Source organism: Bison bison, unplaced genomic scaffold (genome assembly GCF_000754665.1).
Source record: "Bison bison bison isolate TAMUID 2011002044 unplaced genomic scaffold, Bison_UMD1.0 scf7180017864491, whole genome shotgun sequence".
In the NCBI taxonomy this organism is placed as follows: Eukaryota; Metazoa; Chordata; class Mammalia; order Artiodactyla; family Bovidae; genus Bison; species Bison bison.
Window position 1 is genome coordinate 6,966,514 of NW_011495050.1, and position 12,414 is coordinate 6,978,927.

The window sequence follows — 12,414 nt, forward strand, 5'->3', positions numbered from 1 at the left end:
GGGGCAGGAGGAGAAGGGGATGACAGAGGATGAGATGGCTGGATGGCATCACTGACTCGATGGACGTGAGTTTGAGTGAACTCCAGGAGTTGGTGACGGACAGGGAGGCCTGGCGTGCTGTGATTCATGGGGTCACAAAGAGTCGGACACGACGGAGCAACTGAACTGAACTGAACTGAACTAGAGGCCATATTAACGATTTGTTAAAAGGGAACTGTTGGTGTGTTGAAAATGATCTTTTTCTTAATCAAGATGGTAAGTACATAAGTGTGCATATGTACAAAAAGTCATCAAGCTTGAGATATGTGCATTTTTATGTACGCCTGTTATATTCACTATAAAGGTAAAACTCATTTTAAAAACTGAACGTAGCTTTTAAAAAAGTTATCTTTTGTAAATTTTGCTTTAATTTTTTATAATTTCCTTAGACTTAATTTCCTGAATAAGTGCTATAATTATGTTTATAATTCCTATACAATTTTTTGTTTTGTTTGCACGCTTTTCTTTTATTTTTTTTTAATTTTTTAAATTTTATTTTATTTTTAAACTTTACAATATTGTATTAGTTTTGCCAAATATTGAAATGAATCCACCACAGGTATACATGTGTTCCCCATCCTGAACCCTCCTTCCTCCTCCCTCCCCATACCATCCCTCTGGGTCGTCCCAGTGCACCAGCCCCAAGCATCCAGTATCGTGCCTCGAACCTGGACTGGCGACTGGCTTTTCTTTTAAAGTAGAAGAAAATGCTTTCTTCTAATTTCAATTGCCAGTAGTGATGCCTAAATATAAGTTTTTATATATCCTTGCCAACAAATATCATTGAATTGTTTCCCCCAATTTAAGGCTTTATAGTCTATTTCTTCCAGTAAATGCATGCCAGTTGGAGTGGGAAAATCTCTGTTTATTACTACATAGACTCTTTTCTAGTCACGGGGAAGTTTCTAACAAGAAATACTTCTTCAGTGGTATTGGGAACAATGTTCAACTCACCCATATTCTTACACATTTTTTGAATCTGATAAAAGTGACATCTAGGTAAATGCTCTTTTTACTGGTGAAAGAGAGGCTAAGTGCCTTTTTCTAGCTTTCTCTTTTTGAGAAAGGGTGATTGACTGACTTTGATAGAGTTCTTGGGATATGTACTGATTGCCTTGTGCTTTGAGCATCAAACAAGAATATTGCTCATGATAAGAACAATTTTTGTACACACAGCTAAATGCATGCAGACTCTACTGAATTCTTTTTTCCAGTTTTGAGTAAGTCACTCAAACTTGATATTAAGGCTAGTAAAAGGGGAAGCAATTTAGTTATCGTTTTGTGTTGCTCATATGCAATAAAAGACTGTATTCAAATACAGGTATCCCCATTCTCTAACTGCATATTAATGCATACTTCCTATTCTTAATATTATGCTATGGATTTGAAAACCCCAAATTCATGAATACATTTTTAATGTTTTTGGAAAAACATTAGGAATGATGATAAAACCATCATGTTTTAAAAATAGCACTGTATCTCAGAACAATAGGCAGGGATTTATGGTTCTTCAGTAGAGCATAGTTGCCGTTCTAAATTGTCTACTCTAACGAAATTTACTATTTATTATGGAAGCCACGCCACTTTCCTACATTTTTCACTGCCTCTGCCATGGCATGCAAAGGAGTATAGTAAAAATAATTGATAGAATAAGTTATCACTTTTTAAAGTGATAGATAAAGATAAAGATAGACAAAGATAAACTTTAATTAGTCTATCTATTTCCTGAGGGAAATGATAAAAATTTATTGATGAAGATTCAGAGCAATTTAATGCCGTAAAGCAAACATCAGAAACTACTTGGAAATTATTATCATGCATCAATAAACCACAAAAGAGGTCAAAGAAATCTGTATGTTCCACATCCAAATATATACTAAATATATATTTTAATGAATTTGAAAAGAGGTTCACTTTCCTTTTCTTTTCTCTTCTTCCTTTTTTTTTTTGTTTTTCTTTAATGATAGGGGTTAAGAACATGATGTTAATGTTACTTATCATGCTAAGGTGCTGCTACTGCTGCTGCTAAGTCGCTTCAGTCGTGTCCAACTCTGCAACTCCATAGACGGCAGCCCACCAGGCTCCCCCATCTCTGGGATTCTCCAGGCAAGAACACTGGAGTGGGTTGCCATTTCCTTCTCCAATGCATGAAAGTAAAAAGTGAAAGTGAAGTCGCTCAGTTGTGTCCAACTCTTAGCGATCCCATGGACTGCAGCCCACCAGGCTCCTCCATCCATGGGATTTTCCAGGCAAGGGTACTGGAGTGGGGTGCCATTGCCTTCTCCGAGAGGTGCTAATAGAAGCTTACTAATAAAATGGACATATATATGCATGGATAAGAATTGAACTGGCTTTGATTTATTCCTTCTAATATAAGGTATATTTTGTTCTCTGAAATGTGGTTTTGAAAAAAATAGAAAGAAGACTCCCCTTCTTGTTGCTCTCAAGTATTTGACACAGTGTTCTTTCTGCCTGAAACATTCTTTCCCTAAGTCTTCCCCAGATACACTTAAATTTCAATCTGTAGGTCTCAATTGAGATGTCACTCCCTGAAACCCTAGACCAGTTCTATGTTTCCATAATATTTTTGTTGGTTAGTTGTATCTTAAAAATATCTCAGTTGGCTTCCTCCCATAGAGGTGCTAAAAGAAGCTTGGAGGAGAAAACAGGATATTTCTCCCCTTCTTTTCTCTACCCTGGGAAATGTTTCTTCAGGTGACCACGTTTCCTACGAGATCACAATGCTCACTAACTGGCCCGATCTATGGAGGTTCTTATACTTCCCCTTGCGCCACTGGTCCCCCCAACTTTAGGGTGATAGGAGTGTCCTGTTGTGGTTCATCTTAGGTGATTCACAGTCCCGTCTTGCCTTCTCATTTTAATATCTTTGTGGTCACTTCCCCATATTAAAGTCCCTCTCTTGAATCGGTATGCACAGAACTGGAAAACCTGGCAGAGATCTGACTGATAGCTATATTTTATTTTCCTTATCTAAAATACCAATCTAACTTTTATATAACTATTTAATCTGTTCTCTCGGCTAGACTAAATTGCAAAACAACAATAACAAAAAACCAAGAACAAAAAAGAAAGAGAGAGAGAGAATAGGTGTTGGTCTGTTTCCATTTTATATTGCCAGTTCTTAGCAAGGATGTTGGCTTAAAGAAGTCAAATAATATTTGTTGAAGAAAGAAATAAAAAGTGGAAGAAAGAAGGTAGAAAGAAAAGAAGGAGGAAGGAAATTCAATTTGGATATTTATATTTCATTTTAATAAAGTGGATTCGTATCCACAAAATACTCTTCCCTTAAACAATCACATAACTGAGATCAAGTTATACATGGGTGTGACAAAAGAAAAGCATAGTCTTTTCTGAGATTGATAAGCCTAAGGTTGTGACTAAAAGGCAAAGTGGAAACTATGAATGTATATCTGTATATTCTGATTAAATAGAATGCAATGCTATGAATCATATGTGAGGCTTTCTGTTTCATTACTTTAAAAAATGTAATAAAAAATCACAAAACAAAACCAATACCAATATTATTTCCATAGGAAGAAGTTCATCCCAAAACAAAAATGTGAACTTATTGTATATACTGGTTAATTTTGTTCACAAAGCAAGCTAATAAAGTAGCACATAACATATGTTTTTCTGTTTCTGTTGAACAGCTTCAACATCTGATAGTCTAAAGCTTATCAAAAATTTACCCATTTCAAGTGGAGGAAAGTTCTGTTATTTCTTGAACAATTGAGAATAAAGAACAATGGTGAACTGAAGGAAAAATACAGGGAAAATGTTAATTTTACACAACAGATGCCAGCTTTTTTTTTTTTTTTTTTACAAACGAAAGTGCTATAGAATTGCTCAGTTAAAAGAAACAATGATTTTAAAAAGGATAGAAATACTAAAAGTTTGAGAAAAGTAGAAAGTGTAAAATAGTTTTCTATATATAGGTCTTTAGTTTCTTTAGGTAGATATTTCTCCAAAGAAGACATACGGATGGCTAACAAACACATGAAAAGATGCTCAACATCACTCATTATCAGAGAAATGCAAATCAAAACCACTATGAGGTACCATTTCACACCAGTCAGAATGGCTGCGATCCAAAAGTCTACAAATAATAAATGCTGGAGAGGGTGTGGAGAAAAGGGAACCCTCTTACACTGTTGGTGGGAATGCAAACTAGTACAGCCACTATGGAGAACAGTGTGGAGATTCCTTAAAAAACTGGAAATAGAACTGCCTTATGACTCAGCAATCCCACTGCTGGGCATACACACTGAGGAAACCAGAAGGGAAAGAGACACGTGTACCCCAATGTTCATCGCAGCACTGTTTATAATAGCCAGGACATGGAAGCAACCTAGATGTCCATCAGCAGATGAATGGATAAGAAAGCGGTGGTACATATACACAATGGAGTATTACTCAGCCATTAAAAAGAATACATTTGAATCAGTTCTAATGAGGTGGATGAAACTGGAGCCTATTATACAGAGTGAAGTAAGCCAGAAGGAAAAACATAAATACAGTATACTAACGCATATATATGGAATTTAGGAAGATGGTAACAATAACCCGGTGTACGAGACAGCAAAAGAGACACTGATGTATAGAACAGTCTTATGGACTCTGTGGGAGAGGGAGAGGGTGGGAAGATTTGGGAGAATGACATTGAAACATGTAAAATATCATGTAAGAAACGAGTTGCCAGTCCAGGTTCGATACACGATACTGGATGCTTGGGGCTAGTGCACTGGGATGACCCAGAGGGATGGTATGGGGAGGGAGGAGGGAGGAGGGTTCAGGATGGGGAACACATGTATACCTGTGGCAGATTCATTTTGATATTTGGCAAAACTAATACAATTATGTAAAGTTTAAAAATAAAATAAAATTAAAAAAAAAAAAAAAGAAAGTGTAAAATAATTGATACTGTCAGATGGCAAATGTCAGGAAATCAGGTACTTAGGAACCTGACAGCTATGTTCTGCAAAAATCCAAATCTATCTTTCTACACAAAAGACTCTGATTTACAACTTTTCCTGAAGCTAAAGCTTGTTTCCATAGAAAAACCTCTAGTTTCTTTATAGACTTGTGATTCTCTTAAGGAATACAAACCTATTGTGTTCCTACCTTAAAAAAATCCAAGTGACCTTTCAGTGCAATGAGCCAGTACAATTTTTAGCTTTTAAACAAATTAATAAAAATATCACATAAACACACTATGCCTACTATTACAGAATTTTTCATAAAGTTTAACTTTCAGTTTAAATTGATTTTTAAATGCATGTAATTGTTTAAAATAAATAACTTCCTATAGTGAAATAAGAACAAGTAGAGTTTTCTCGTATTTTGTGTTCTAAGAAAAAAGTGAAAATAATGTTCAAGATAGATGATGCACATAATGGTATTACAATAATATTTGTTTAAATAATCATTTATCTATTAATATAATTTATTGATACTAACAATTTGCATTATTTAAAGTGTATATTTTGATATATGTAGTATATTAAGTAATAAACTTGTATACTCAAAACTCAGGTTACAAGCATAGACACGTTTTTAATTAAACTTTTGAACAATATCAATTCTGGAAACACAAGATAACTATTTCACATTGCTCACATATATCAGCAGAAATAGTACCTGCTTGGTAAAATTATGCCAGGGGAATTAGTTTTGGGTTATATTGTTCAGCCCACATTGATATAATATTGACATGAGAAAGTACTTTATCCCTCTTTGGATCCATATTAATTTTTCCCTTATTTTCCCCATACATAAGCAGCCAGCTCTGGGACAAAATTATTCTCCTTTTTCATATCCACAAAAATATCTCTAGTAACTTTATACCTTTTCTCACTGACAACACATATCCTACTTACTTTACACACTGAAATGCTTTCCTTGTTTTTAGTAGCTTCAATTACATATTATAATTTTTAACCTTTAAAAGACCTTAACAAAACCAAGAAACAAGTAATTGAACTGTTATACCAGCCTTTTCTGATTGGCAATCTTAAGAACATATTCCGTAGCCTCTAAAAATATATGCTTTTCTCATAGAACAATTTCTCTTTAATGTGGTATAAGACCCATGTTTAATGAACCCAAGCATATTTTGAAGTTCTGCAATTATACCAAGGAAAGTGGGCTATGTTTGTATTTCAAGGACACGATAAGAGTTAACTTCAAGCTTTCTCCCAGGCATATTTTTTTCTCTCAGGATCAGAATTATGAAAATAGTATTTTATCAAGTATCTTTATCAAGCTATCTTTCTCTAACTGTGTATTCAAGAAGAAACAGTTTTAGAATTTTAAAAGAGTTTTATCTTTACTAATTTTCTCCAGAGTCTAAAGAATACTGTTTCTATACACTGTTAAGAAAGAAAGAAAAAAAACAAACCTTTCTTTTCTTTTAGTCATAACTTCATAGCTAACCTTTTTCTAGTGAATTGAACCTCAATATCCCATTTTACAAATGACAACAAAGATATCAGTCACACAGATGGGATATACATCCACACACCAGAGGATAGACTATCACAAATCTTCTAAAAGGATGACTTATAAAAGGTCCAAACAGACATTTACCCAACACAAATGATCCTCAATGTCAGAGACATGTCAGAACCAACTTGAAATGACCAAATAGCACTTTGTGCTTAGAAGAGTTCCTCAGTGGTAGACACATCAGAGCTGATTGGCAAAATGACCAAATAACACTTTGTGCTCAAAAGAGAAGCTTGCCTGGGTACACATCAGTGGACTTACGTGGTCTTGGAGCTCATCATCTCCTCCAAATGCATGTCTCCACTTCACCAGGGAAAAGTGTAAGTTGGCAGCCAGTGTCTAACAGGGAAGAGACAGAGAGGATCCCCGAAACAAATGGTTTCTGCAGCTGCTAGGAAAAAATCCCCTCTCAGGGCCAGCTAGCCATGAGTTAAAGCCATCAAAACCATCCTAGTGGTTGTCATGGCTCTACTCTGGAAAACCCCAGGGAGCCAGATGTTGCTAGAACACAGTAGCATCATTCTGGGACTGAAAGTGGGGGTCCAACTGCTTACCGCTCAAAGGCTAAAATGAAAACAAAGTTGATGGAAAGGAAAATTTGCTTTATTTGGGAGGTTGGCAACCTGGGAGGAGGGCAGACTCCTGTCCAAAGATCAATGCCCACCCTCGCTCCTGTCACTGACAATCAGTGGGCAGGAGCTTTTATAGATGGAGGGAGAAGGAGGAACTACAGGTACTTGACTTTATTAAATGACTAAATGATTATTATTTGGTCTTATTTAACTGTTTTCCTTTGTTTCTGCATTTACTTATTTCTCTGATTGAACTTATTATTTGGCTAAAATTTTTTCCACAGACAAAAGCCAAGGTAAGGACATGGGGGGAAATCCATAGGGTCTGGCTTTGTTTCACCGGCAGCTTTCTCCTGGGAGCGTGTCTATCATTAGACACTTGCCACCTCGGGAAAAACCTGTCAAAAAAATGACCTTGCCAAAGGGCACTTCCACAAACCTCTCTAGCAAGTCTACCCACTTGCATGTAATGATGCCCATATGCTCAGCTGTTATTATTATTATTTCCATATGCTCCTGCTATTATTATGATGAATTATTTATGTTCCAATCTAAAGCCAAACAATTTATCTTCTAAATCCTATCTTTCCTTGCCTACTAGAGACATTACTTCAGCATTTTCCTCTATATTCCCACTTCTCTCTCCAGGAATTATTAATTCTCCAGGAATTATCAAATAATTCCTGCTGCTGCTGCTGCTGCTAAGTCGCTTCAGTCCTGTCTGACTCTGTGCGACCCCATAGACGGCAGCCCACCAGGCTCCCCTGTCCCTGGGACTCTCCAGGCAAGAACACTGGAGTGGGTTACCATTTCTTTCTCCAATGCATGAAAGTGAAAAGTGAAAGTGAAGTTGCTCAGTCATGTCCGACTTCGTGACTGCATGGACTTCAGCCTACTTCGTCCATGGGATTTTCCAGGCAAGAGTACTGGAGTGGGTTGCCATTGACTTTTTCACAAATAATTTCACAAATAATTCCAGCACACAATGTGATGTTATTTTTCCTAGTTAAATAAAGAAAACACTTCAGGTGACCCCTTTTCACCTTCCAGCCAATATTGTAACTCATTTTTCTGTTCTCCTTTACAGGAAATCTCCTTAAGAATGTTAACTCCTCACCTCTTAATCCCTCATCTCTAAACAGGAGAGTGCACCTGAGCCCAGACATTAGGTCTCTTTTATTCTATATACTTCCCCTCACTAGGTTGATTTTGCATATGTGCATGCTCAGTCATGTCTGGCTCTTTGAATCCCATGGATTATAGCCCACCAAGCTCCTCTGTCCATGGGATTTTTCAGGCAAGAATACTGGAGTGGGTTGCCATTTCCTACTTCAAGGGATCTTTCTGAACCAGGGATCGAACCCATGTTGCCTGTGTCTCCTACACTGGGAGGCAGATTCTTTACCACTTGAGCCACATGAGAAGCCTTACTAGGTAATTTTACTGGCTGCCAGACGTCTATGGGGTCGCACAGAGTCGGACACGACTGAAGCGACTTAGAAGCAGCAGCAGCAGCTTCCATTACCATCTGTATACTCCTGCTGCTGCTGCTAAGTCACTTCAGTCGTGTCCAACTCTGTGCGACCCCATAGATGGCAGCCCACCAGGCTCCCCCTTCCCTGGGATTCTCCAGGCAAGAACACTGGAGTGGGTTGCCATTTCCTTCCCCAGTGCATGGAAGTGAAAAGTGAAAGTGAAGTCGCTCAGTCGTGTCCGACTCTTCACGACCCCATGGACTGCAGCCTACCAGGCTCCTCCATCCTTGGATTTTCCAGGCAAGAGTACTGGAGTTGGGTGCCATTGCCTTCTCTGATCTGTATACTGGGGACTCCCAAATGCGACTCTTCAGCTTAAACTTCTTTCCTGGCCTCCTATATGCAGTTTTCACATGGACAAGTACTAAAATCTAAAGCTAACGTATCCAAATATAAACCCCTTATCCTGTTTCATCCCTTCTCCCCAAACATGCTCCTACAGATTCCCACATCTTTGTAAACACATGTCTATCTTTCAACTTGTTTAACCAAAGCCTTGGAACAATTTTTAGATCCAGTTTGTCACTGGATGCTTTGAGAAGAAGAGTAAAAAATTCTGTTAGATTCACATTCAAATTATGTTCAGAATTTGACTACCATTCACCTTCCTCATTGTTCCTCATTTAAAATTCTGTCTCTTGTCTGGATTATTGAGAAAGCCTCCCTGCTAGTCTAACACACTATATGTTTAATACCCTAGAACTAATTCTCAGTAAGCAGCTTGATTGATCCTCTTATGATAAATTGAAATCATGTCACTTCCTTTCTCAGAACCACCAATGAATTTCCATTTTATTTAGATAATAGTTGAAGTCTTGACAATAAAGTTACAAATTTTGTCCTCATGATTTGTTACTTTATTTTCTTCAAGTCATTTTGTCTAATATTGTCTTATCAAAGACACTTTGCTTGACCACTCTAAGATAGTAGTTTCCCCCCTCCCCTACAAAAAACTAAAATAACCAGGAAAATTCCAGCTTTTCTACCCCCTGCCTTTATAATGATCACCTTCTGACATTCTATGTTTTACTTTTATTTGTAAAGTAAGCTCCACAGAGTTAGTTAGAAAGCTTGGCGTGTCTGATGAATTGCTTTATCCCTAGTGTCAATAACTGTCAACCACATGATCATAGTCAACAAATATTTGTATTACAAATGTATTGTTGAATAACCTTTTCAGACCACTTCCTCCTTCTCTTCTTACTAAACATTAATTATCTCAAAGGACATCATTCTTTGTACTGTCCTCTGATCTACTATACTTATAACCCCTTGCCACAGTCATTTTTTTTCCACATCTATTTTTCCTCTTCAGCTTTTATCTCATTCTCTATCCAGTCTTAACTCTATAATCTGTATATCTAGTATAAACCATCCCAAGAACCCAAATCAGATGGACTTTGAATTAATCAAAAGTGTAAACCTGACCATATCACTGAAGCCTCTCAAAAGAGCCTTCAGGTATGAAAGAAGAGACTCAAGCATGAAAGATTTTATCTTTCCAATGACAGAATAGAAGAGATCAAAATGTTGGAATAATTAAATATGTTATTTTAAATCATTTCATATTGATTCTATACTATTTGGGGCTCTCCAGTACATTCTATAGAGTATGCACAAGTACATATAAAGCTGCTTAATATAAAGCCGTTAGAAATATATGTGACTTTCTCTCCATCTTTCTTTCCTATGAACCAAATTTATTCAGATAATATAGGCAGCTTCATTCATTTCATATAACCAGCAAAATGATCCAGGATTCTGAAGCCTCTCTGTTGTCTCTGTCTGTGAATAAAAACATGTCTTTCCCAGGAGAGATGGAAAGCTATTTGTATCAAAGGTTTCAGAAATTAGTTGCTGTTGATATGGAAATATACTAATTAGTTTTCATGAGACCAGCATTAACAGGAGGAATTGCACTATGAAAGGAGATGGGACAAATTTAGCTGGTCCAATATCAAGATAGAGCAAAATGTGAAGAAAAAAAGTAAATTCAAAGTGGACAAGTCCTTGAAATTATGTACTTTAATTTTCAAGCTATCATTTCATCTTCAGTTCAGTTCAGTCGCTCAGTCGTGTCCGACTCTGTGACCCCATGAATCGCAGCACACCAGGCCTCCCTGTCCATCACCAATTCATGGAGTTCACCCAAACTCATGTCCATCAAGTCGGTGATGCCATCCAGCCATCTCATCCTCTGTCGTCCCCTTTTCTTCCTTCCCCCAATCCCACCCAGCATCAGAGTCTTTTCCATTGAGTCAACTCTTCGCATTTCATCTTTATTATTTCACATTTTAATTGCTCTTTGATATATCCAGTAAAATTTATATAAATCAATGAAATCATGATTATGTTCTTTTTTTCTTTTAATTTTCCCACACAGAAGGCAATTCACACTAATTCAAAGTAGTAATTAGAGATTAGCTTTGGGGTAGAATTAGCCAGAAATGCATAAAAGAATATTGAGGAAAAAAAAAAAAAAAAAAAGAATATTGAGGCAAGAACTAGGGAACGTTTAAATGATTTATAATCAAGTGTGTTTACATAAATATAAATGTAGATATCAGATGCAATGCTATGTATTTAATGCATCATTTTATTCTCCTGAGCCCAAATAGAGACCACATTTTCCCAGATCCCTTCCATCCAGGTAAATCAGGTAAAAACTTCTAGTCAAAAGTATTTTTAGTCAATACAATGTGATTAGTAGTGAAACACATTACTTCTAGTCCTGTCTCTAAAACCTCTATACAATTGTCTATGCTTCTTTTTCTCTGCCCATGGGTTGTTGTTATTTGAGTCACTAAGTCGTGTTCGATTCTTGTGACTCCATGGACTTTAGCCCATGAGGCTCCTATATCCGTGGGATTACCCAGGCAAGAATACTGAGTGGGTTGCCATTTCCTTCTCCAGGGGATTTTCCTGACCCAGGGATCGACCCTGCATTTCCTGTTTGGCAGGCGAATTCTTTACCACTGAGCCTCCTGGGAAGCCAGCTCATTGGTTGTATGGGAGCTAACTGCTTCAGTTGTGTCCAACTCTGTGCAACTCTATGGATTGCAGCCTGCCAGGCTCCTCTGTCCTTGGGATTTCCCAGGAAAACATACTGGAGTGGATTGTATTTCCTTATCCAGAGGATCTTCCCAACCCAGGGATCAAACTTGCATCTCTTACATCTTCATTGGCAGGTGGGTTGTTTACCACTAGCACTTCTTGGTAGCCCATCGGCTGGCCAGATGCAAAGAATCCAGCTGAGGAGTCTGATTACTTAATGGTTGGTGGTAGAAAAAGATGATGGAGACGGAAATGGCAACCCACTCCAGTACTCTTGCCTGGAAAATCTCATGGACAGTGGAGCCTGGTAGTCTACAATCCATGGGGTCGCGAAGAGTTGGACGTGACTGAACAACTTCACTTTCACTTTTCACTTTCATGCATTGGAGAAGGAAATGGCAACCCACTCCAGTGTTCTTGCCTGGAGAATCTCAGGGACTGGGGAACCTGGTGGGCTGCTATCTATGGGGTCACACAGTGTCGGACACAACTGAAGGGACTTAGCAGCAGCAGCAGCAGAAAAAGATGAAAGAGCACAGACTCCTGAAATTACATTTTAAAGGAGAGCTATCCAATCAGAAACACTGCATTGGATTTTATGCTGGTTAAGAAGAATTTGTTTCTGTATAGTATATGTACATATGTGCATGTGTGTCTATGCATACATGGAGGCCAGTGTATTTTTATAT